Below are 27,776 nucleotides of genomic sequence, written 5' to 3' on the forward strand. Positions count from 1 at the left end.
AGTAATACATTACTAGATGTTTTGAGGTTTAATACTATATGTGACATAGACATAGTGTTTACACAATCGACATTATTCAATTTTAAACATTATCTTTAGGAAATCTGGAAGAAATTAAGCGCAACAATATACTACTCAAAATTAAGAATACATTTTCTTATTTGTTGGAAAATGAATGAGTACATATTGATTGTTACCTTATGCATTCCTGGCATTCAAAACAGAATATACACATTATTATTTATTCACATGAAATTTCTGAAAGACAAATTGCTCTTTCACCAACTTGATATGGTCAATTTTCCAGTCTTCTATACCACATTTATCAAAATTTTGTCTATCGCACCTACTATACAACTAGTCTACTATGATTACTTAACTTGACTTTCACTCTCTTGTGAAGGCATTCACAAAGGAAATTAAATTGTTGCCATTATACAAAATATTTACAGAAGAGAACCTCTGAATCACTTTATAGGAAGTAAGATGCCTTACTGTTAAGCATATGTGAAGAAATAATTAACACTCTTTTAATATAATAAATACCCGACATTCATCGTAAAACTGAAACCAAGCTTATCTCCATGAAATTACTAATTACATAGCAGGCTGAAAATACTAAGAAGACAAATTCATCATAATTATTTAAGTTAATTTTCCTATGTCCTTTTTAAGTTAACAACAAACTAAAAGAAAAAGGGAAGACTGCATCAGCCCTGGCAACAAATAAATAATATATCATCACCCTGCCTAAAATACCAGGACCATAAACAAGATATAATATGAAAGGATAAGGTTGAAAAATTAATAGTAAACAAAACTACACAGCTACCTTCCAAAAGTATTTTCAACATAATGGTGATGATCCTGGAGAAGCACTAATTGTATCTTTTATTTTAGATGTATGAGGGCTAGAGGACAGAATCTCTTCCATCATTGTAGGTCAGCTGCATTAAAAAGTTGCTGTTCTGGGAAGCTCAGGATTTGTGTAAAGTTTATTGCAACAGAAACCTGAAGTGAAATGGGGATTTTTCTGTGGTGCAGTTGCTCAGTTTTTATCTGGTGCAGCAGATCTCTTCATGACACAGAGAACAAGAAAGAAAGAAAAAAAAAAAGGATGAGCACATCCATATCATCACTATAGCAATAATGCCACACTAAGCAGAAAGTCAACTGATGGATGAATGGATGAGACCATTGCTGTCACTCAATCTTGGAGATGCCCTGCCAAGGAAAAATGAATGACACTAAAATGATTGAATAGCATCACTTCATGTAGACACTGAGGAGATCTAAAGAGAATGAAATAACTTTATGTATGGACAAATACCATGCATACATGAATATCTGCATGAAAAAGATGAAACAGAACAAATAATAAATAAGAACCATGGGCTGATAACCAATGTCATAGAATAAAAAGAGGATTTGAAATTAGGATGAAAAGTAAGCCACTGTGGGGGGGAGTTGTTTGATTTTAAGATTAGTATATGCTCTAAATGAAAAAGTTTCTGATACATAATTATATTAATAAAATAATTATTTTGATCTCCTACCCAACCCACTACTCAATATGTTGTTCAGTCACTTAGTAGTGTCCGATACTTGTGACCACATGGACTGCAGCCCAGGGGGCTCCCCTGTCCTTGATTATCTCCCAGAATTTGTTCAAACCCATGTCTATGGAGTTAGTAATGCCATCCAAACACCTCATCCTCTATTGCTCCATTTTCCTCCTGCCCACAATCTTGCCCAATCAGGATATTTTCCAATGAGTTGTTTCTTACCATCAGGTAGCCAAAGTATTACAGCTTCAGCTTCAGCATCAGTCATTCCAAAGAATATTCAGAGTTGATATGCTTTAGATCTGACTGATTTTATCTCCTTGCAGCTCAAGGAACTTTCAAGAGTGTATTCCCACACTACAGTTTGAAAGCATTAATTCTTCAGTGCTCAGGCTTCTTAATGGTCCAAATCTTACATTCATACATGCCTACTGGAAAAACCATAGCTGTGACTATAAGGACCTTTGTAGGCAAAGTGATGTCTCTGCTTTTAATATACTGTCTAGTTATGGTTTTTCCAGTAGTCATGTATGCATGTGAGAGTTGGACCATAAAGAAGGATGAGCAGTGAAGAATTGATGCTTTTAAACTGTGATGTTGGAGACAACTCTTGAGAGCCCTTTGGACTGCAAGGAGATAAAACCAGTCAGTCCTAAAGAAATAAATCCTGAATATTCTTTAGAGGGACTGATGTTTAAGTTGAAGCTTCAATACTTTGGCTACCTGATGAGAAGAGATGACTAGTTGGAAGAGACTTTGATGCTGGGAAAGACTGAAGGGAGGAAGAGAAGGGGACAACAGAGGACGAGATGATTGGATGGCATCACCAACTCAATAGACATGAGTTAAAGCGAGTTCTGGGAGATGGTGAAGGACAGGGAAACCAGTGTGCTACAATCCATGGGATCACAAAGTGTCGAACATGACTAAGTGACTGAACAATAATAGTAAGCTTCTCATAGCTTTTCTTACAAGGAGCAAGTGTCTTTTAATTTTATGGCTGCAGTCACCATCCACAGTGATTTTGGAGCCCAAGAACATAAAGAGTGTCACTGTTTCCATTTTTCCCCATCTATTTGCCATGAATTGATGGGCTAGATACCATGAACTTAGTTTTTTGAATGTTGAATTTTAAATCAGCTTTTTAAATGAAAAAGTGAAAATTGATATATTAATATGTAATAATACTGGTCTTAATCAAGGTGCCCACTATATTCCAGATACATTTTGCAATGTGTAACAGGTAGTAGCTAACTCAGTCTCTAGTTGAAAAAGGTTTTTTTTTGTCTCAGTTTTTATGCTGTGAGACTGAGAAACAACCTGCACCAATTTATACAGCTATTAATAATATAATAAAGAACTTGAATCCAAAACATCAGATACTCTGAGCACATGTTTCATTCCACTTAACTTTTTACTTTTTGTAAGCTTATAAACTTTCTTACATATATGGAAGTACATATATACAAACATTATGACAGTAATGAAATCAAATTAAACAGTTTATAAGTTTATAAAATTAAACACTTTATATGTTTCATGCAAAGATGGGCTTAAAAAAGGATAGAAATGGTATGGACCTAACAGAAGCAGAAGATATCAAGAAGTGGCAAGAATACATGGAAGAACTGTACAAAAAAAGATCTTCATTACCCAGAATGATCACCTAGAACCAGACGTCCTGGAATGTGAAGTCAAGTGAGCCTTAGGAAGCATCGCTATGACCAAAGCTGATGGGGGTGATGGAATTCCAGTTGAGCTATTTCAAATCCTAAAAGATGATGCTGTGAAAGTGCTGCACTCAATATGCCAGCAAATTTGGAAAACTCAGCAGTTTTCTAGTCACAGGACTAGAAAAGGTCAGTTTTCATTCCAGTTCCAAAGAAAGGCAATGCCAAAGAATGCTCAAACTACCGCACAATTGCACTCATCTCACACGCTAGTAAACTAAAGCTCAAAATTCTCCAAACCAGGCTTCAACAATATGTGAACAGCAAACTTCCAGATGCTCAAGCTGGTTTTAGAGAAAGCAGAGGAACCAGAGATCAAATTGCCAGCATCCGCTGGATCATGGAAAAATCAAGAGAGTTCCAGAAAAAACATATATTTCTGCTTTATTGACTATGCCAAAGCCTTTGATTGTGTGGATCACAATAAACTGTGGAAAATTCTGAAAGAGATGGGAATACCAGACCACCTGATGTGCCTCTTGAGAAATCTGTATGCAGGTCAGGAAGCAACAGTTAGAACTGGACATGGAACAAGAGACTGATTCCAATAGGAAAAGAAGTACATCAAGGCTGTATACCATCACCCTATTTCTTTAACTTATATGCAGAGTACATCATGCAAAACCCTGGGCTGGATGAAACACAAGCTGGAATCAAGATTTCTGGGAGAAATAACAATAACCTCAGATATGCAGATGACACCATCCTTATGGGAGAAAGTGAAGAAGAACTAAAGAGCTTCTTGATGAAAGTGAAAGAGGAGAGTGAAAAAGTTGGCTTAAAGCTCAACATTCAGAAAACATAGATCATGGCATCTGGATCCATTATTTCATGGCAAATAGAAGGAGAAACAGTGGAAATGGTGACATACTTTATTTTTCTTTTTGAGCTCCAAAATCATTGCAGATGGTGACTGCAGTCATGAAATAAAAAGATGCTTACTCCTTGGAAGAAAAGTTATGACCAACCTAGATAGTGTATTAAAAAGCAAAGACATTACTTTGCCAACAAAGGTCCATCTAATCAAGGCTATGGTTTTTCCAGTTGTCATGTATGGATGTCAGAGTTGGACTATAAAGAAAGCTGAACATTGATCAATTGATGCTTTTCAGCTGTGGTGTTGGAGAAGACTCAGTGAGATCCAACCAGTCCATCCTAAAGGAGATCAGTCCTGAATGTTCATTTGAAGGACTGATGCTGAAGCTGAAACTTCAGTATTTTGCAAAGAACTGACTCATTTGAAAAAACCCTGATTCTAGTTAAGACTGAAGGTAAGAGGAGAAGGGGACGAGAGAGGATGAGATGGTTGGATGGCATCACCGACTTAATGGACATAAGTTTGAGTAAACTCTAGGCGTTGGTGATGGACAGGGAGACCTGGTGTGCTGCAGTCCATGGTTCCCAATGAGTCAGACACGACTGAGTGACTGAACCTAACTGAACTGATGTTATAGCATCCTATTTAAAAATGAATAATTTTCAATGTTACATGCAAGCTGTATCATTTTTTAAATTGTTTATTTAAGATCCAGTAAACATAATGTTATTTATGTTCTTTAGATTTTCTTTTTGCCACTGTTGACAATGATGCAGAGAAGAACTTTGAACACATATCTTTGTGCTCTTGCATGTATATCTTTCTACAAATAAAATGGAAGCATTTGGGATTCACTCCTGTTGAATGTATCACAGGCTCAATTCCTCAGGATCAAATTCTGAAATGGAAATTGCCATGCTGGAGGTTTATTGTGGAGTGCTGTTGATATATGTGCAGTGTTCTTGTTCATAATTTTTGTACTAGTTATATGTGCATTATGTATATCACATTAAGATTTTTGAAAAACAAAATAGCTGAAGGAAAATAAAAGACGTAGAATTGGGCATAAGCAGGGGATGAATTGCATGCAAAGACATGGAGCCTCCGCAATCCCACTGGACATTCTAGAGCAGAGATGGCCCAGTGCAGTTGTCTTAGTTTGATGTACAGGGGCTTACCATTTTTGTCCCTGCATCAATAAATCATCAGGCATGCATTTCTCAAGAAACTGTCAGAAATTCACATAAATGTCACCCACTCATATTAGCAGGAGCTGGGGAAATGAGGACTGCAGTCCCAGGTTGGAAAAAATTCCCTGGTACATGCAGTTAATGATATAGTTATTATGTACTTTAAAATGTGTCAAGAGATTGAATCTTATTTTAAGTGTTTTTATCACAAAACACAGTCAAAAGAACTCAAGAAAATTTAGGTGAGGGGGGGATGGATATTTCTACTTTGATAATGGTGATGGTATCACAGGTGTATGCATATGTACAAACTCATTAAGACATACTTATCAAAGGTGTACAACTTTTTGTATATATCAACTGCACCTCCCTATAAAGATAAATGATAGATAGAAATGGAACCCATACCTTCCACCTTCAGATATATTTGCTTCTTATTATTTCTGTAAGACACTTCTTTAGGAGTCTGGTTAACTTTCTTTCCCTGGAATAAATTATAAAATAAAACTTCTTAAGATGAATTTATAAACCTACTCTTGTATCCGGTCCACAGACCATAACTAATATACTTCCTCTTACCATTCCCCATTCACTTTATATTCTCTATAATATCAATTAGAGTCTCTCTGGTCTTGCTCTAACCTAGAGTCTGTGTTATAATTCACCTCCTAGAGCTTTCCATAAACATTATAAGATATATTTTGTCATCACTAATACCACTAACACATCTAACCTTACTTGACTTCCCTGATGGCTCAGCTGGTAAAAGATCTGCCTACAATGCAGAAGACCCAGGTTCAGTCCCTGTATCAGGAAGATCCCCAGAAGAAGGAAATAACAACCTACTTCAGTACTCATGCCTGGTATATCCCATGGAAAGAGAAGCCTGACAGGCTACAGTCTATGGGCTCACAAGAGCCAGACACAACTTAACAACTAAACTACCACTGTCAACCTACAGAGTCTGTTAAGTCTCATGGTGCAACAGGCAAGTCTTTTTGCACTTCAACCTGAACATATTGTCAAGTGTTCTGCTCTGGGACTCATTCAAAGCCTCCAGCATCTATATCCCTAGGTGAATAGATCAGAGCAATATTTTTGCTATTAGATCCAGAGGCCAACCAAGTGTTTCACTTCCTTTTTAGTGGTGCATGGTATAATATAGAATAGTTTATCTTCATTGCATGAGGTAAAGAGGCAGTAATCTGTCTTTAAGTTGGATGGCATGTTTGGGCATGCACCAGATCACTGGATCTCTAGGAAACTCAGGAACCTCCTTTAAGTGACAGGACCCTCATCTTCATAGGGCTATTCTCTCACCACTCAGAGCACATGTATCTTCTCAAGGTCTTCATCATATTTGCCATTATTATTCATCCACCTTGATAAATATAATAATAAATAACATCATCAAATAGTGAATCAAAATGACAGTCTGCAGAAAGCCCAGACAGTCTGCCTGCCTTCATATTATATTATTATGGAGAGTGTATAAGACACCTTAGCCTTGAGACAAGACTTTAAATGTATACTGTTTTCTGTTCCAAATGAATACACAGAATTTCTGACCTGCCTACCTGATAGGAATAGAAATTTTCCATGGTCTTGGCCATGTATTGTGTATCTGAGCCAGTGTTAATCTGCTGGATGAAATGTGCCCCATCTGGTGAACAGCAGCAATTAAGCTACTACTTGGTTTAACTCTGCTATCTTCAAGGTGAAGTTTGTTTTCTTTTTTGTAGGGATCAATGTGGTGAATAGAGTGGAGAATGATAGTGGACCCTCCTTTTGTTCTCAGGGATGGTGCCATCTCTGCTTTTCCCAAAGGTGCTGTGTTGCTTTTAATTTATAGTACTGGCTAGAGAATAGGAGTTTAAATGAGGAGAAAGGTTGAAGGGCTTGCAGTTTTCATTCTCTACACTTCTAATCTCTAAGAAAAGAAGTGATACGAGAGTTCTACCAACTAAAATTTCAACCCTATTTCAAGCAAATATTCAGGGACTTGGGAAATGATAGCTGGAACCAGAGGACCATTGTGACTACCTGAGACAGGCACCTTTGTTAATTTGCCCTCATATCCCCCAATCTACCATCAGGGCAACATAGTTTCAGAAACCTAGAGGTCAGGGACAAATTGAAATCGAGTCCAACATTCCTAAAATATTTGTTATTCTTTCTCATAAATGTAGTTACAGAGTCAACAGTCAATATATTACAGTCATGTTGTAGACTGGTCTCTCCTGGGCCCACAGCCTGTCCTGCAATCACTGAATTTGAGGTCTGACAACTTGGCAAGGGCTCATCATTTTTAGCTACAGGGCTGCCCTCAGCCTTGTTCTTGATTCATCCAAAATATTTTGCCCCAAGAGATAGTATCTTCTATTGTCTCCACAGTTCCCCTGATAATCTGGGACCCCAACTGTCTCTCTAACCTAGCTGATCATTAGAATTGTTCATCTCTTTCTCTGATGGTTACATACTACCACCTGTTTATTTACTTATTTATTTATTTTAAATTTCAAAACCCCACCACTCTTTTTACTTATAGAATGCCAGTTACAATAGCATTATCTCACATAATCATGCATGGGCTAAATGGAACAGCCAACATTAAGCTTCTCAATGAAACTGGAGCATCCTCGTGTGTGTGAGTATTTGCGAAGTTCATCCTTTGGCTCTGCGAACAAGAACTCAGATTCCCATTTCAACATCTCTAAGAAGACATTTGCCTCCCCTTCCTTCTCCATTTTTCTCTCTTCTTAATTTCTATCTCTTTTATTTATTTTTATAATCTCATACCTCCTTCAAAAATAAAAAAAAAAGAAAATATAGGTACCTCCTAGATTTTAAAAAAGGACATATTCCAAAACCTTAAATTTTAATAAAGCCATATATCTTTAAGTATCATGTCTCTAAATACATGCTAGCTTTCTTCTTAAATAGGTTTACTTTCAAATAATTTTTATATTGACTAACTGAAATTGTGCTGCTGTTCATAATTAATTGCATTTTTGCATGCATTCTGGAACTAAGAGTGTATGATTGGAAATTAGTATACATATGGTAACAGATATAGAATTTATTATCACGCTAGTCCCAACAATAAACTTATTCATTTCCTACTTGCTTATAGTACATTTACTAAGTGGAAAAATGCTTTGGCTTTTGGTTTCTCTCTCAATTTCGTTCTGAGGCTTAAAATCTGATATTTACTAAATTTTAAGTTTAAAATATTTCTCCCTATAAAATATCTGACATATTGCACGTTTAGGAATTACTCTCAAAATATTGATAAACTGGCTTAATCTCCACATCACAGTGCTTTAGTTCTTTTAAGTAACACTTTGTATCTTCTTTTGTATTCTATGTACCCACTTCCTATTCAAATGGTACTTAGAAGAAAAATACTTAAATATATTAGAGTTTTTATTGATTCTCAAGCTATACATAAAAAGCTGTATATGTATTTTTCAAGAGTTATTTGAATATGAATTGAACATAATATAACCATTATATATAAATGCATATGCACATGCTGTAACCATAAATATATCTAATATGTAGAAAATTATATTCAAAAGCAGATTTTACATTGACTTGTCCACAGGATCTATTTTGGGAAAAAAACAAGGGCCATAATTTATACTTATTTCTGTTTTTACATACACACATGCACCATCAAAGCAAAAAATGAAATACAAAATACAAAAATTTTTAAATGTTAAATTTATATATTTAAATAAAAGCACTTTTGCTTAAGTATGAGTCACATAGGTGTTCATGTTCCTCATGTTTATAGCATTAGCCATATTCCTGAATCATCACGTAAACTCACAGGATGGTAAATTCAGCTGTCCTTTGTGTGTGTGTGTGTGTATTTTATTCCACCATATTCAAATTATTACTAAAGTCATTTTCAAGATTAATTTTTTACACTCATTGTAGCTCAATAAAAACTACTACAAACTGATCATTTGTCTCAGTGGTAACTGCTCCATTCTTATGGTTTCCATGTTATAAACACAATGGCAAAAGTGCATGTACAACTGCTCTTACTGCCTGGGAGGTACATGATTGGCTCTGGTTTTCTAATCCCAGATTTACGATATAAATTTAGGTTTGTTTCCAAACACATCATGAGCTTCATCATAGTTGCTTCAGGTTCTGAGTGAATATATGGAAGGACTGACCCAGTGCATCTTATGAGTTTGAGTAAACTCTGGGAGTTGATGACGCCTGGCGTGCTGCAGTCCATGGGGTCACAAATAGTCAGAGATGACTGAGCGACTGAACTGAGCTGAACTTATCTGATCCAGTGCGTCTTCTGCTTCTGCTTGGCTGACACTACTGCTTCTTACTCTGCGATAAGGAAGCTCTGAATCTTAAACAAACCTGGCATTGTTTTTCAGAGCTGCTGACCTACCTAGGGAACACCTTGAATTCAACAACTATGAAAACCAACATTGATCAGTTTTCTTCTTACAAAGAGCAGGAGATGAAGTCATAGAATATTGGAAACAGATAATTTAAATTGGATTATACCAAGGAAATAGACAAATAGTTTGTTTACATAAAATGTGTATTGCTTAAAAATATACAATATTCTTCCAGTATAGATAAATTGTGTATAGAGTCTATCCATAAACAGATAAAAATAGTATGCTTCCAAAATTATAAAGTGTATGTCATATATACACACATAGTAAAGCTTGATAAGCCTTCCCAGGTGGCTCAGGGGTAAAGAATTTGCCTGACAATCCTGGAGACACAGATCTGATCCCTGAGTCAGGAAGGTCCCCTGGAGGAGGACATGGCAGCCCACTCCAGTGAGAATCTCATGGACAGTGGAGCCTGGTGAGCTATGAGCTGGACATGACTGAAGTGACTTAGCATGCATGCATGTATCCACAAGGCTGAATGGACTGGTTAGAAAAGACCCTTTCCTATTAACAATAAAAAATAAATTCTTGCATTCTCATAAGATATATACTTAATAATATGCTCTTCACTCTAAATAAAAATAGAATTTAAAAAAAAAGATTCATTTCTTCTCAATCAAGGGCTTGTTAGGTAATCAAACTAGTAGGGTTCTATCCTACTTATTCTTTTTCATTCAAAGATTTCACAAAATATTGAAGAATGTATCAAATGATGCAAAGTGGCAAATTTTGTATTTCTAATAAATTAACTTGGTAATTTAGTAAAAAAAAAAAATAGGGCAATGCAAAAGTTGATTAGTGTTAAATTATTCCTGGTAATAGTGTTCAAATAGCCTTTGAATTTTATCACAAGCTTTTATTTTTCCACGGAGTCCCATTATTGGAATTTCTTATTGCACATAGGACAGCATCTTAAAGCATGCAGTCAATTTAAGTTACTGTGTATTAAGCATCAGTACCCTGTCCACTTCTCCCTCACAATCACTGCCCTTCCTTATCTTACCTGATCGCACTATTTTCTCTTCAACACTGAACTTAAAATCCACAAAATCTTCCCCATTACCCACTCTGCCTCATCAGCTTATAATCAAGTCTTTTCAAGCCTTCATCAGAAATATATTTTAAATTTAGCGTACCTTATTAATTACTTTGTTTAGGCTCTTGTCATCTCTTATTAGTAATAGTTTCCTAAATGATTTTCATGCTATCAACCTTTCCCTAATTTAGTCCATTTTCTATTATGTAACAATCTGATTGTGTTATAAAAGTATATAAAAATAACAATAAAAGCTGAATATCTTCCAGGATAGGAAGCTAAAAAAAGTTTCACCATCGCTGTTGCTGTTTTTCTCAGTCTTGTCCTACTGTAACTTTTTAGGCCAACTCCATCTACTCATTCCACGCATATCGATATTCTCATGTTGCCAACTTGGGTCCTTAGACTCTTTAATCAATAGAAATTGATAAGAGGCCAGGCAAGGCTTTACTGGGACTCCTGCTATGGTAAAAACAAGTAAGAGGTGACCTTTTCGCTCACTGCAGTGAGGCAAGCTGGTCACTTAAATGGAGTCAGGCTGGAGGCAGATCAGTGTCAGGTCAGAGGGGCTGTTTAGGTAGTTTGTCCACCCTCTTGGTGGTGCTGTGTGCAAGGTTCAGGTGCAGCACCTTGCTTTTACTCCAGACACCTCAGAAGTGGCAGTTGGCTTTGGTCTTTTTGTACCTTCTTGTTCATAATTGTTTCAACTGCATATGTGTGCAGTTTAGTTGCTTATAATGTCTTTATATTTGTTGCTTGAGGAGATGTTTGTCCACGTATAAGCATTGTAGCAAAGGATCTCAGGTTCCAGACTGTCTCACTGGTGTGTTTTTACATCTTAATATTTTCATGTTATTCACCAGAGTAATGTTTATCCAGTTTTCTAATTTCAATATTTACTAATAAAATAAATATTTTATTTGAAACAAATATTTCCAGTTTGTGTGAACTAAATGTTTTCCCATTTTGATGATTACAGTGGTTAAGACAATAGTAGTGACCAGGTTAGGGTTCATTATTAACATAGCTATGTTTATGGTACCATTGATTCTATAACTAAATGGATAGAAAAATAAGTGAATGAATATAGCAATAAAGTAAACATCAAATGACTTTATTAAGTAGTTTATATTTTTATTTCTTCCTTTTCCTATTCCCTCAATTTTTTAAGACATTAAAGAAATAAGCACTATTATTTTTTATGCATAGTCTTATCATTTCTTTTTCACCTGCTAGTTTTGTTTGGGATTTTATTTTGTATATAAGTAATGGCTATGAAAAAAAGTAAGTGAGCTACTTTTTTTAAGAAGATATTCTCTTAAATTTATATGTTTTTAGATTTGTATTTATAAAATTATTACCTAAAAAGATGGCATACCTATGTAAAACCAGTTCAAACATAGATAAATGTTGCTGAACAATATTTAGTCACTGGGTATCAATATTTATAGTAAAGTGAGCATATAGAATGGTTATTATTCAGATTGGCATCTACTAAAACTTTTTAAGCTAGTGAGTTTATTTACTGAACACTCTTTTTTCCTATTTCAAAACAATGACATTATTTTCTATTTATAACTTTGGTATTCTAAATCAGCATTTAAGAACTGAAATGCTGCTCATGCTTAGAAGGAATCCAATATATGTTATCCCTCCGAATTCTTGGTTCTCTCTCTAAGGAAGCTTTCCTGGAGGATCAGTTGTTAAAGAATCTTCCTGCAAAGCAGGAGACCTGGGCTCAATTCCCAGGCCAGGAAGATCCCCTGGAGAAGGAAATGGCAACCCACTGCAGTACTCTAGCCGGGAAAATCCTATGGACACAGGAGCCTGGTAGGCTACTACTGTCCATGGGGTCACAAAAGAGTTGGACATGACTGAGAGACTTCACTTTCACTTTCCCCTTAAGGGTAAATTTATTTCAAGTAAAATAAATGCACTGAAGCTATTTATTGAGATTTGATTATGCCTAACTTGAATATTATTTCACAAAAATTTGAATGATCTTATAATGAATTTGAAACCTGCAAAAAAGAAAATAAAAAGAGGGAAAGTTGGAGGAAGAGGTCTAGCTGTCAGAGCTCAGGTTTGCTACCTTCTGACTTTGTATAGGCCACTTTGTACATCCAACTCTCATCTATGAATAGACATTAATAATAGCTCTTCTGCTTATTTAAAAGTTTTGTTGGAAGTATTACATTGGATAATATATTGGTCAGATGTCACAAATAAGATGTGATTTGACAAATGAAGAAGTACCACTAAAAATTGAAGCAATGCTCATTACTGAGAGGCATAATTTACTTAGGCATAAACAGGGTAAAACATGCTTTTTTACAACTTTATGACAGCACCTAGTAACCACTGTGGGAGACCGGGCATTGTTGCTGTCAGAGTTTATATACACATTGCATTCATTGTCTCATTTAATCTTTAGAGCAAATTTCTGACATTACCAAATTCAGTAAGCTCAAATCTATGATTCTAACTAAAGAAGTTTCACTAATCAGTTTTTACAGTACTTTCAGCAATTAAGTATATGAGAGTATGGATATTCTGATACTCCAACACATAGAAGGGCTTCCCTGGTGGATCAGAGGTTAAAGCGTCTGCCTGGAATGCAGGAGACCCGGGTTCAATCCATGGGTCAGGAAGATCCCCTGGAGAAGGAAATGGCAACCCACTCCAGTACTTTTGCCTGGGGAATCCCATGGAGGGAGGAACCTGGTAGGCTACAGTCCATGGGGTCGCAGTGAGTCGGACACGACTGAGCAACTGCACTTTTCCTACACATCAAGGAAACATAACTTACAAATGGAAATAAGCCATTCAAATATTCACTATAAAAGATAGTATATGTGATGAATTTTTAAAGTTTATGGCAAATACACTTTCAGTTCAGTTCAGTTCAGTTCAGTTCATTGACTCAGTCGTGTCTGACTCTTTGCGACCCCATGAATCCCTGTCCATCACCAACTCCCGGAGTTCACTCAGACCCACGTCCATCAAGTCAGTGATGCCATCCAGCCATCTCATCCGGGGTCGTCCCCTTCTCCTCCTGCCTCCAATCCCTCCCAGCATCAGAGTCTTTTCCAATGAGTCAGCTCTTCGCATGAGGTGGCCAAAGTACTGGAGTTTCAGCTTCAGCATCATTCCCTCCAAGAAATCCCAGGGTTGATCTCCTTTAGAATGGACTGGTTGGATCTCCTTGCAGTCCAAGGGACCCTCAAAAGTCTTCTCCAATACCACAGTTCAAAAGCATCAATTATTTGGCGCTCAGCTTTCTTCACAGTCCAATTCTCACATCCATACATGACCACTGGAAAATCATAGCCAGTTTAGAGTGAGTTAAATCATGTGCATGATTAGCAAGTAAGTGATAGTATCACTTTTTCTGGAAAATATGCAATTTTATTGAGTCATAGGAGATACTCAAAGATGAATGGAAGAGCACCTTAGAAATTTGGCAAGTGAATCAGTACCCTACAAATAATTATAGGAAAACAATAGACTTAAGTCAGGACAGTCAAGGCAAAGTAGGATGGAGAGTCACCAAAACAATGTTATCATTTTTTTAGAAAGAAAAATAAAAATGTCATCTTTCTACACATTCTTAAGGGAAACAATATATTCCAAACATATTTTTGTATTTCAAAGGTATTAATTGTTTCATTAGTAAAGTTTGCCTTATGCAAACATACCTTACAAAGAAATATTCACTTTATATTCTACATAGTAGCAATATCATTCTGTACATTACCAAATTGAAAAGAAAATAGCTATAAAATCCAGTGGCACTTTTTAGACTGGATTTAATCTTATTCAACTAGTAAACACTTTATTAGTCAATTATGCCTCAATTAACCTTACTCCCTGTTCATTTTAGTTTTTGTTTTGATGAGTACAATATCTGTTCAGAAGTCAACTTCACGAACTGGAATCCTCTGTATTTGTTAATACGTGCACTAATGATGCAGATAACCACAAAGTTGTGATTACTCACCTAGAGCCAGACATCCTGGAATGCAAAGTAAAGTGGGCCTTAGTAAGCATCACTATGAACAAAGCTAGTAGAGGTAATGGAATTCCAGCTGAGCTATTTCAAATCCTAAAAGATGATACTGTGAAAGTGCTGCATTCAATATGCCAGGAAACTTGGAAAACTCAGCAGTGGATACAGGACAGGAAAAAGTCAGTTTTCATTCCAATCACAAAGAAAGGCAATGCCAAAGAATGCTCAAACTACTGCACAATTGCATTCATCTCACAAAGAAATGCTCAAGATTCTCCAAGTCAGCCTTCAACACAGGTGAACTGAGAAGTTCCAGATGTTCAAGCTGAATTGAGAAAAGGCAAAGGAACAAGAAATCAAATTGCTAACATCCATTGCATCTTAGAAAAAGCTAGAGAATTCCAGAAAAAAAATCAACTTCTACTTTATTGATTATGCCAAAGCCTTTGTCTGTTTAAATCACAAAAAAACTGTGGAAAATTCTTAAAGAGAAGGGAATATCAGATCACCTTACCTGCATCCTGAGAAACCACCATGCAGGTCAAGAAGAAACAGATAGAACTGGACATGGAACAATGAACTGGTTCCAAATTTGGAAAGGAGTACGTGAAGGTTTTATATTGTCATCTTGCTTGTTTAACTTATATGCAGAGTACATCATGCAAAATGTAAGCATGGATAAAGCAAAAGATGGAATCAATACTGCCAAGAGAAATATCAATAACCTCAGATTTGCAGATGACACCACCCTTATGGCAGAAAGCAAAGAGGAACTAGACTCTCTTGATGAAAGTGAAAGAGGAGAATGAAAAAGCTAGCTTAAAACTAAACTTTCAAAAAATGAAGATATGGCATCCAGTCCCATTACTTCATGGCAAATAGATGCAGAAGCAGTGACAAGTTTTATTTTCTTGGGCTGCAAAATCACTGCAAATGGTGACTGCAACCATGCAATTAAAAATCGCTTACTCCTTGGAAGAAAAGATATGACAAACCTACACAGCATATTAAAAAAGCAGAGACATTATTTTGTGGACAAAGGCCCATATATTCAAAGCTATGGTTTTTCCAGTAGTCATGTATGGCTGTGAGAGTTGGACTATAAAGAAAGCTGAGTGCCAAAAAATTGATGCTTTTGAACTATGATGTTGGATAAGACTCTTGAGAGTACCTTGGACTGTAAGGAGATCAAGCCAGTCAATCCTAAAGGAAATTGGTCCTGAATGTTCATTGGAAGGACAGCTGCTGAAGCTGAAACTCCAATATTTTGGCCACCTGATGAGAAGATCTGACTCATTTGAAAAGACCTTGATGCTGGTAAAGATTGAAGGCAGGAGGAGAAGGGGATTCCAGTGGATGAGATGGTTGGATGTCATCACTAACTCGATGGACATGAGTTTGAGCAAGGTCTGGGAGCTGGTGATTTACAGGGAAGCCTGGCATGCTGCAGTCCATGGGGTTGCAAAGAGTCGGACAGGACTAAGTGAATGAACTGACCTGAAATGAAGTCTCTTCAGTGGGGTACAACTCTTTGTGACTGTATCCCACCTCGCTCATCTGTCCATATGTTTCTCCAGGCAAGAATACTGTCCATGCCCTCCTCCAGGGGATATTCCTGACTCAGAGACTGAACCCACATCTCCTGGGGCTTTTGAATTGCAGGCAGATTCTTTATCACTCAGCCACCAGGGAAGCCCATTTATTAATATAGAATTCTCTAAATATGAGTTTACTTTATTTCTTCCTTCCTTTCTTTCTTTCTGTCTTTACTCCTGTCTCCCCTTTCCTTTCCCCCTCTCTCCTCTTTCCTTTCCTCCTGTCCATTTCAATTTTCCTTTTTTTTTTTTTATTTTAAAGCAAGGTATTACTTAACACAAACAAGGAACAAGTTAGCTTTTTCAGCAACATAACATTTTTTAAAAGGTATCTTAAATATTTAAACTATCAGTAAAGGAAATTTTCCCTTAAAAACAGTTCTTCTAGTGCCTCCTGTCTTGTCTCATGATATGCTATTTGCTGATGGTACACTGACTCACATTTCAGGGCTCTACTTGCCCACACACTGACATCAACTCTCCCCTTCAACCTGCAAATAATGTAAAATTGACTCACACTCAGCCAGGTGATCTACAATCCTTGCATTTACTCAGTCTGCAGGTTTCTTTATTATCTATCCATATTCATTATTTGAATAGTACTTCATGTGGAAAACACTTTTTCCTACTAAGTTAGAATCCTTCCTCCTGCTCTTAGGAGCAGAACAAGCCTAGTTTGACTGAAAATATTTAACTAAAATGTTCTTTGAAACCAAAATTTCCAAGAGAATTTTGAAAGAGACTTATTCATAGTTTGTGACATACAAGAACATAAGTACTTTATTCGTTTGATTTCTCTTCAGTTTTCCCACGTTATTCATATATTAATAGAAAAGTGGTTTTTGTTTGTTTGTTTGTTTTTAGTCCTGTAAACATGCAAACAGAAACAGTTACTTAACAAAAAGGCTCATTTGTGATAAACAACTCCTTTGGTTTGAAGAATCACATGTTGTTAAAGACATTGAATTAAATATCATCTCAGGCTTATAAACACTGATTCCATCTGTGAATTATTTTACACAAAAGAAATAATTAAGGAATGATCTCAGTTGTTAATTCAGGATCAGTAGTTGTTAAAATTGCAACTGACATCACCGTTATTTTGAGATATGTCTCAGCTGAATAACTATGGTAGAAATTCACCAAATATTTCTTAAATTTTACTTCAGTCAATGAGGTCAGTTAGGTAGCTATATATATATATACACACACACACATATAAAGTTGTCTCAGGAAATTAGGCAAACAATGTTTTATAAACATGTATAATTTATCAACTCTGCTATAAATGAGAATATGCCACATATATGTTACATTTAGTAATTACACTGAAAACGTAAAAAATAAATTTGGAATAGTATGTTCACATTTCTTAAACTTTAATTTCAGCTGTGAATGATCCATGAATGAATGTAGCTCTTTGTCATGAATCTTCCATCTCTGGGCAATTTGTATGACTGTGTCCACCTTTTTATACTGGAAAAATTTGCCATCAGCACTATAACCCCTGCAATCTATTCAGTGACCCTTGTTAAACAAGGCAACATGCTTGATTTCAGTAAATCAGTGATCAATGCAAAGAAATAGAGGAAAACAATAGAATGGGAAAAACTAGAGATCTCTTCAAGAAAATTAGTGATACCAAAGGAACCTTTCATGCAACATGAGCTCAATAAAGGACAGAATGGTATGGACCTAACAGAAGCAGAAGAGGTTAAGAAGACGTGGCAAGAATACACAGAAAAACTGTGTACAAAAAAAAATCTTCATGACCCAGATAATCACAATGGTGTGATCACTCACATAGAGCCAGACATCCTGGAATATGAAGTCTAGTGGACTTTAGGAAGCATCACTATGAACAAAGCTAGTGGAGGTGATGGAATTCCAATTGAGCTATTTAAAATCCTAAAAGATGGTCCTGTGAAAGTGCTGTACTCAACATGCCAGTAAATTTGGAAAACTCAGTAGTGGACTGCAGAGGACTGGAAAAAGTCAGTTTTCATTCCAATAACAAAGAAGGATAATGCTAAAGAATCTTCAAACTGATACACAATTGCACTCATCTCACACGTTAGTAAAGTAATGCTCAAAATTCTCCAAGCCAGGCTTCAACAGTACATGAATCATGAACTTCCAAATGTTCAAGCTGGATTTATAAAAGGGAGAGTAACCACAGATCAAATTGCCAGCAGCCACTGGACCATTGAAAAAGCAGGAGAGTTCCAGAAAGACATCTACTTCTGCTTTATTGGCTACACCAAAGCCTTTGCCTGTGTAAATCACAGCAAACTGTGGAAAATTCTTCAAGGGATGGAAATACCAGACCACCTTACCTGCCTCCTGAGAAATCTATATGCAAGTCAAGAAGCAACAGTTTGAATTGAACAGCAGACAATTCCAAATCGGGAAAGGAGTATGTCAAGGCTGTATATTGTCACCGTGCTTATTTTATTTATATGCAGAGATATATTTCAATATATTTATATATCTTGAAAAATGTCTGGATGAATGAAGCACAAGGTGAAATCAAGATTGCCAAGAGAAAATCAATAACCTCAGATATGCAGATGACACCACCCTTATGGCAGAAAGTGAAGAACTAAAGCGCCTCTTGATGAAAGTGAAATAGGAGAGTGAAAAAGTTGGCTTAAAGCTCAACATTCAGAAAATGAAGATCATGGCATCTGTTCCCATCATTTCATGGCAAATAGACAGAGAAATAATGGAAACAGTGAGATATTTATTTTCTTGGGTTCCAAAATCACTGCAAATGGTGACTGCAGCCATGAAATTAAAAGATGCATACTCCTTGGAAGAATAGCTATGACCAACCTAGACAGCATATTAAAAAGCAGAGGCATTACTTTGCCAGTAAAGGTCTGTCTAGTTAAGGCTATGTTTTCTCCAGTAGTCATGTATGGATGTGAGAGTTGGACTGTGAAGAATGCTGAAAGCTGAAGAACTGATGCTTTTGAACTGTGTGTTGTTGAAGACTCCTGCGAGTCTCTTGGACTGCAAGGGGATCAAACCAGTTAATCTTAAATGAATATAATCTGAATATTCATTGGAAGGACTATTGTTGAAGCTGAAACTCCAATATTTTGGCCACCTGATACGAAGAAGTCAGTCACTGGAAAAGACCCTGATGCTGGGCAAGATTGAACACATGAAGAGAAGAGGAAACCAGTGGCTGAAATGGTTGGATGTTATCATCAACATGATGGATGTGAGTTTGAGCAAGCTCCAGCAGTTGGTGTTACAGGGAAACCTGCCGTGCTGCAGTCCATAGGATCACAAAGATTCGGACACGACTGTGCAACTGAACTGAACTGTGTCTTTTCCCTGGAGTTATCTATATAGATCATTTATTTCTTCTTCATTGCTAAACTAATAGTACTTTTGTGGCTACTTTTTATCATAAGAGAGAGCACATGTAAGAGACAGAGAATGGGCAGATTAAAGGTCATCACAGGAATCCCTGAACCCAGCCACAACTGAAACCAGACAGCTTCTGGCCTCCTAGGTCGTATTATTCAATAACTTAATTTATTATCATCAAAGATGATTGATTGGGCTCTCTTCAATTGTAACTGAAGGATAATTGATTAATTTGCAGGAGGTCTGGGGAAAAGTTTACTGCTCTTATGCTGCTGGGTATGCAAATAAATCTATTACCAGTTTCATTAAGATGTTTTTGCTAAAAAATCAGTCTTTTTTCGGCATAAGTGGAATGTGTCGTTGTTGTTGTTCAGTTGCTCAGCAGTGTCTGACTCTTTGTGACCCCATGAACTGCAGCACACCAGGTTTCCCTTTCCTTCACTATTTCCCCGAGTTTGCTCAAACTCATATCCATTGAGTTGATGATACCACCTGTGTGAAGAGAGCAACTTAGCCAAGATGGCATGTTCAGGCTCTTTCACCCTACGTTTGTAAATAATGACTATGTAACTGCTGAGGTCACTTGTAGCTTTGTTTATATGCATCACGAGGTACTCGCTTGATCATGGATTTGTGTGTGGCGTGCCTGCATGAGCTCCACCCCTAAAGTGATGGGAATTACTGCTGCTTCATGGCTCTGTCCCTTAGGTCAGCCACAGGAGGAAGAATATAGTGTGCATACTGTTATGGCTTCTGTGGCACCCAGAAGAGAATAAATGTGTCTGCAGTTTCTATGACTTCTTGCATCTTCTTTGGACTCTTAACTTGTTCCTTACTTAGCCTGGGTTCAGCGAACAGTGCAGACAGTGTGAACAGCAAGACATTTGGTGTCACAAACAGGATGAAGCACAATACGCCATCCAGTCATCTCAACCTCTGTCATCCCCTTCTCCTCCTGCCCTCAATCTTTCTCAGCATCAGGGTCTTCTTGAATGAGTTGGCTCTTTCGCGTCAGGTGGCCAAACTATTGGAGCTTCAGCTTCAGCATTCATTCCTTCCAGTGAATATTCAGGACTGATTTCCTTTAGTATTGACTGATTTGATCTCCCTGTAGTCCAAGGGACTCTCAGGAGTCCTCTCTAACACCACAATTCAAAAGCATCAATTCTTTGGCTCACAGCCTTCTTTATGGCCCAACTATCACTTCCCTGGAAAACCATGGCTTGGACTAGATGGGCCTTTTTTCAGCAAAGTGATGTCTCTGTCTTTTAATGCCCTATCTAGGTTTTTCATATATTTTCTTCCAAGGTGCAAGAGTCTTTTAATTTCATGACTGCAGTCACTGTCTGAAGTGATTTTGGAGCCCAAGAAAAAGAAAACTCTCACTGTTTCCTTTTTTCCCCATCATTTACCATGAAGTGACAGAACCAGATATCATGATCTTAGTTTTCTGAATGATGAGTTTTAAGCCAGCTTTTTTACTCTCCTCTTTCACCTTCATCAAGAGGCTATTTAGTTCCTCTTTGCTTTTTGCCATTAAGGTGGTGTCATCTGTATATCTGAGATTATTAATATTTCTCCCAGCAATCTTGATTCAATCTTGTGCTTCATCAAGCCTGGCATTCCACATGATGTGTTCTGTATATAAGTTAAATAAGCAGGATGACAGTATACAGACTTGATGTACTTCTTTCCCAATTTTGAACCAGTTCATCTTTCCATGTCTGATTCTAACTGCTGCTTTTTGACCTGCATACAGGTTTTTCAGGCAGCAGGTCAGGTGGTCTGGTGTGTATCATAAACATAATACAAAAACCACACTGTGAGTATATGTCTGCAACTGATGTTTATTTTCTAATAATCACTTACGGGTTCATATTTCTTTCCTTGTTACTGACTTTATTATAATAAGATTCCTTTAAAGATAAGACAAAGTACATTTATTCTTCTGTCCCAAAAGTCCAGTTTAGACTACTATCCATTCATTGGATATCTTGGTCAAAGTAATATCCCTTAATTTTTACAAATGCTCTAAGACTTCCTTATGACATAAAATAATCTGTTATGATGCAGAGGCATGTTCATGAACCTGTGTACATGGCAGAAATTTCTGGGTCTTCAGATGAAATAGAACTAGAATCTGGAAATCCATTAGTAACTGTTTTTGTAAAAATGGCATGTGCTAAGAGTTGGATATGACTGAAGAGACTTAGCATGCATGCAAGCTATAGAGCATATAATAGGAGTGTATAGGGCATATGAACAAACATTTTCAGGAATGAAGCAGGAACGTAGAGACAGAACAAAATGTGATGGGAACACTGACATTCTGATAGTAGTAATAGTAGTAACTATGAAGCAGATAATAGAATACTTTTCCCTTTAACAAAGATCAAGGGTGAAACTTTTTCAAAACAAAATATACAATAGCAGAGAAAGAGCTACTTTATTTAGCAGAATTATTCTGTGGTATTTAACCTACTACAGATTCTCAGAATATAAGTAACAATTGAGTTGTAGCAGTATGGTTCTTCTATTTCAACATAGCCACTTTATTTTCACCAGAGATAATTTTCTACAAGATAGGCATGTTTTTTCAAATGGCATTTTTTAATAATTTATTTTCAATTCATAAATGCATTAATAGATATATATATAATCCAGTGAGATTTCTTTCCTGTGGGATGAGAGAAAGATAAGTTTGGAGATTTCATAGAAGCTTCTCATCACTCATCAGTATGGTCATAGATACATATGCCCCTGAGTACTCACAATAACATCTCAGGCACAGTTTAGACTGCACTATAATATGTTAGTAAAGTCTTGTCTTTTTTTTCTTGAAAGTTCATCATTCTACATAGAGCTTCAGAGAATATGACTTCTCCGAGCAGTGATTTCGGTAGAGTGGCAAGTGGGCACAGTAAAACTTGTGTTTATCTTTTCTTAATTGTTATTTAGCACAAAGAGGTGTTTGAAGTACGCACCACCTCTAAACTACATGAAAGTGAGGGTGCTAGTCTCTCAGGTGTGTCCAACTCTTTGCAACCCCATGGACTGTAGCCTGCCAGGTTCCTCTGTCCATGGGGTTCTCCAGGCAAGAATAGTGGAGTGGATTGCCATTCCCTTCTCCATGGGATCTTCCTGACCCAGGGCTCAGACCCAGGTCTCCCACATTGCAGATGGATTCCCATCTGAGCCACCAGGGAAGCCCTCTAAACTCTATATATATAGTTTATATATATGTTATATATATAAAACTATAAATTATATATAAACCATTTATAAACTATATATATAAATATATGCATATATACATATATATTTAATGCATATATACATATATAACATATGTACATACATACACATAAGCATACATATATGCATACACATATGCATATATATATAATATATTTAATACATACATAAAATACATATACATATATAAATATACATACTATAGATAAACTATATATATATATACATATATATACTTACTATTGACTTTACTGGTATTGCTAAACCTCTATAGCAGATCAAAAACTAAAGTCTGCATTATTAAAGAAACTACTTTAGAGTATTAACAAGGGATTGACTATAGAATATTTTAGACACTGTGCCCTGATTTAATTTTATAGTTATTTAAAATATAGTCCATATCAAAGCCATCATTCTATTTTTAAAGAAAATATTCTGATTAAATTCTATTTTTGAAGTACTAATATGAAAAACCACAAAGAATCCCAAGAGTTAACATCACAGTTAGACAGGACTTGGAAGTTGCACTAGAACTTTTGACAAGTTGTTGGTATTTGTCAAGAGAATGTAATATGACAGGATCTTCAGAAAAGATGTGCAAAGTTTAAAGTCTGGGAGTTCAGCATAAATATTTCTGAAACTTTTTCAAAAATTTTAATCAGTATATAAATTTTATCACAATTTCAATATAAGTATAAATAAAATCACACAGCTAATATATATAGCATTAAAATTTACCTTGAAGTTGGGAATGCTCTGGATGTTCAGTCATTAGATCTCTGTTTTCATTGCTTGAGAGCCTGAGATTCAATCTCTGATCTGAGAGCCTAAATCCCACAAACTGCATGGCTGATACAAAAAAAAAAAAAGAGCAGTATTACTTTAATTTATGTTAATTCAATTCTTAGCCAGTAAACTATTGTGGTTTGTGTGGTTGAAACTTGTACTCAAAATTACAACCCAATCCATTTTGGCCCAATATCAAATGTAAGCTACTGTAGCAAAGCACCAGAAATATTGTGATCATGTTTTGCCAAAGTAAGTAAGGGCAATGTTTCTGCATTCTGTTAGAACTGAGTTGAATTAATTTGGTCCCTATGAACATTAAACATTTTCTAGTGCAAACTAGGTAGACAGAGAAAAACAACTGTGATTCAGTACAGGTCTGTTTTATATATAATATTTGTTCAAAAACGTATCTGATTAAAAATATCAATGCTGACTCAGTAATCCAATAAATGGCCATATACCCTGCTGCTGCTGCTGCTGCTAAGTCTCATCAGTCATGTCCAACTCTGTGGAACCCCATAGATGGCACCCCACCAGGCTCCACCGTCCCTGAGATTCTCCAGGCAAGAACACTGGAGTGGGTTGCCATTTCCTTCTCCAATGCATGAAAGTGAAAAGTGAAAGTGAAGTCACTCAGTTGTGTACAACTCCTAGTGACTCCATGAACTGCAGCTCACCAGGCTCCTCTGTCCATGGGATTTTCCATGCAAGAGTACTGGAGTGGGTTGCCATTGCCTTCTCCAGGCCATATACCCTGAGAAAACCATAATTCAAAAACGTACATGTACCCCAATGTTCATTGTAGCACTAATTACAATGGCTATGACATGGAAGCAAACTAGATGTCCATCAACAGATGAGTGGATAAAGAAGCTGTGGTACATATATGGAATGGAACATTACTAAGTCAGGAAAAGGAAATATTTTGAGGGAGCTATAGTGAATTGGATTAACTTAAAACTTGTTAAACATAGTGAGTTCAGTTCAGTTCAGTCGCTCAGTCGTGTCTGACTCTTTGTGACCCCATGAATCGCAGCACGCCAGGCCTCCCTGTCCATCATCATCTCCTGGAGTTCACTCAGACTCACGGCCATTGAGTCCGTGATGGCATCCAGCCATCTCATCCTCTGTCCTCACCTTCTCCTCCTGCCCCCAATCCCTCCCAGAATCAGAGTCTTTTCCAATGAGTCAACTCTTTGCATGAGGTGGCCAAAGTACTGGAGTTTTAGCTTTAGCATCATTCCTTCCAAAGAAATCCCAGGGTTGAGCTCCTTCAGAATGGACTGGTTGGATCTCCTTGCAGTCCAAGGGACTCTCAAGAGTCTTCTCCAACACCACAGTTCAAAAGGTTCACTTCTTCAGTGCTCAGCCTTCTTCACAGTCCAACTCTCACATCCATACATAACCACAGGAAAAACCATAGCCTTGACTAGGCTGACCTTAGTTGGGAAAGTAATGTCTCTGCTTTTGAATATACTATCTAGGTTGGTCACAACTTTTCTTCCAAGGAGTAAGCGTCTTTTAATTTCATGGCTGCAATCACCATCTGCAGTGATTTTAGAGCCCCCCAAAAATAAAGTCTGACACTGTTTCCACTGTTTCCCCATCTATTTCCCATGAAGAGATGGGGCCGGATGCCATGATCTTTGTTTTCTGAATGTTGAGCTTTAAGCCAACTTTTTCGCTCTCCTCTTTCACTTTCATCAAGAGGCTTTTGAATTCCTCTTCACTTTCTGCCATAAGGGTGGTGTTATCTGCATATCTGAGGTTATTGATATTTCTCCTGGCAATCTTGATTCCAGCTTGTGTTTCTTCCAGTCCAGCATTTCTCATGATGTACTCTGAATATAGGTTAAATAAGCAGGGTGACAATATACAGCCTTGACGTACTCCTTTTCCTATTTGGAACCAGTCTTTTGTTCCATGTCCAGTTCTGACTGTTGTTTCCTGACCTCATACAGATTTCTCAAGAGGCAGGTTAGGTGGTCTGGTATTCCCATCTCTTTCAGAATTTTCCACAGTTTGTTGTGATCCACACAGTCAAAGGCTTTGGCATAGTCAATAAAGCAGAAATAGATGTTTTTCTGGAACTCTCTTTTCTGGAACATAGTGAAGAAAGTCAAAAAGAGAAAAATAAATATTGTATAATAATGCACATATTTGAAATCTAGAAAAATGTTATTGGTAAACCTATCTGAAGAGCAGGAATAGAGATGCAGACTTAGAGAACAGATGTGTGGACACACGGGGAAAGGAGAGGATGGGAAGAATTGAGAGCGTAGCACTGAAACACATGCATTACCATATGTAAAATAGATAGCTAGTTGGAAGTTCCTGTATAACACAAGGAACTCTGTAACAAATTAGAGGAGTCAGATGGGAGGAAGGTTCAAGAGGGTGGAGACGTGGATAGCTATGGATGGTTCATATAGTTTTATGACATAAAACAACACAACATTGTAAAGTAATTACCCTCCAATTAAAAAAAATCATTGCTTAAATAAATATAGTATATCATAAAAGGACATAATTTTTTTAAGACTCAGCGACAAATGAGGTTTATTTTTGGTCCTTCAATGATGATACCTTTGGTGATTTAGTGGACAATCAATTTGCACATCTCAAAATCTATTTTATACTGTATATCTTTTTCCCCTTTGTGGATCACAGCCTTGTTACCATGAAGGGGCATGTATAACTCAATGAAGCAATAACTCAATGAATCATGCCATGCAAGGGCCACCCAAGACAAACAGATCATAGTGAAGATTTCTGACAAAACATGGTCCACTGGAGGGTAAATGGCAACCCATTCCAGTACTCTTGTCTGCAGAACCCTGTGGACAGTATGGAAGGCAAAAAGTTATAACATTGGAAGATGACCCTTCCAGGTTGGAAGTTGTCCAATATAATATACAGGAAGAGCAGAGAGAAATTATTAATAGCTCCAGAAAGGTTGAGCAGCTGGGCCAAAGAAGAAATGACACTCCATTGTGGATGTGTCTAGTAGTGAAAGTAAAGCCCAATGCTATAAAGAACAATACTGCATATGAACCTGGAATGTTAGACCCATTAATCAAGGTAAATTGGGTATGATCAAATACGAGATGGCAAAACTGAACACTGACATCTTAGAAATCAGTGAATGGGAATGTAGGGGAATGGGTGAATTTAATTCAAATAACCATTGTATCTACTACCATGGGTAAGAATCCCTTTGAAAAAATGGAGTAACCCTCATAGTCAACAAGAGTCTGAAATACAGTAATTTATTTCAGTCTCAAAAAATGCAGAATGATATTGGTTTGTTTCCAAAGCAAACCATTCAGTATCACAGTAATCCAAGTTTGTGCTCCAAACACTAATGCTGAAGAAGCTGAAGTTGACTGGTTCTATGAAAACTTATAAGACCTAAAAGATGTCCATTTCTCCATAAGGAATTGGAATGAAAATGTCAAAGGTCAAGAGATACCTGGAATAACAGGCACATTTAGGCTTGGAATACAAAATCAAGTAGGGCAAAGGCTAACAGGATTTTGTCAAGAGAAACCACTGGTGATAGCAAATAACCTTTTGCAACAACCCAAGAGATGTCTCTACACATGGACAGGACCATGTGGTGAAATCAGATTGGTTCTTTGCAACCAAAGATGGCAAATCTCTAAACAGTGACCAAAAACAAGACCTGGGGCTGACTGTGGCACAGTTCATCAACTCCTTATTGGAAAATGCAGGCTTAATTTGAAGTACAGAAAACCACTAAGTCATTCAGTTATAACCTTAATCAAATCCCTTATGATTATACATTAGAGGTAACAGATGCTTTTAAAGGATTAGCTCTGGTAGACAGAGTGCCTGAAGAATTATGGATAGAGGTTCACAAAATTGTAAAGGAGGCAATGACTGAAACCATCCCAAGGAAAAAGAAATGCAAGGAGGCAGAGTGTTTCTCTGATGAAGCTTTATAAAT

General features: G+C 36.8%; 1 long non-coding RNA gene across 1 annotated transcript; it reads left to right on the top strand.

Moving 5' to 3' along the window:
* The first annotated feature begins 7,052 nt into the window (after nt 1–7,052).
* LOC120878691 lies at nt 7,053–27,738 on the top strand. Its single transcript, XR_005724615.1, has 3 exons — nt 7,053–7,064; nt 22,154–22,160; nt 27,638–27,738. It is a non-coding gene; the product is annotated as an uncharacterized LOC120878691 (long non-coding RNA).
* The last annotated feature ends 38 nt before the right edge of the window (nt 27,739–27,776 follow it).

This window comes from Oryx dammah, unplaced genomic scaffold, assembly GCF_014754425.2.
Source record: "Oryx dammah isolate SB20612 unplaced genomic scaffold, SCBI_Odam_1.1 HiC_scaffold_19, whole genome shotgun sequence".
Lineage (NCBI taxonomy): Eukaryota > Metazoa > Chordata > Mammalia > Artiodactyla > Bovidae > Oryx > Oryx dammah.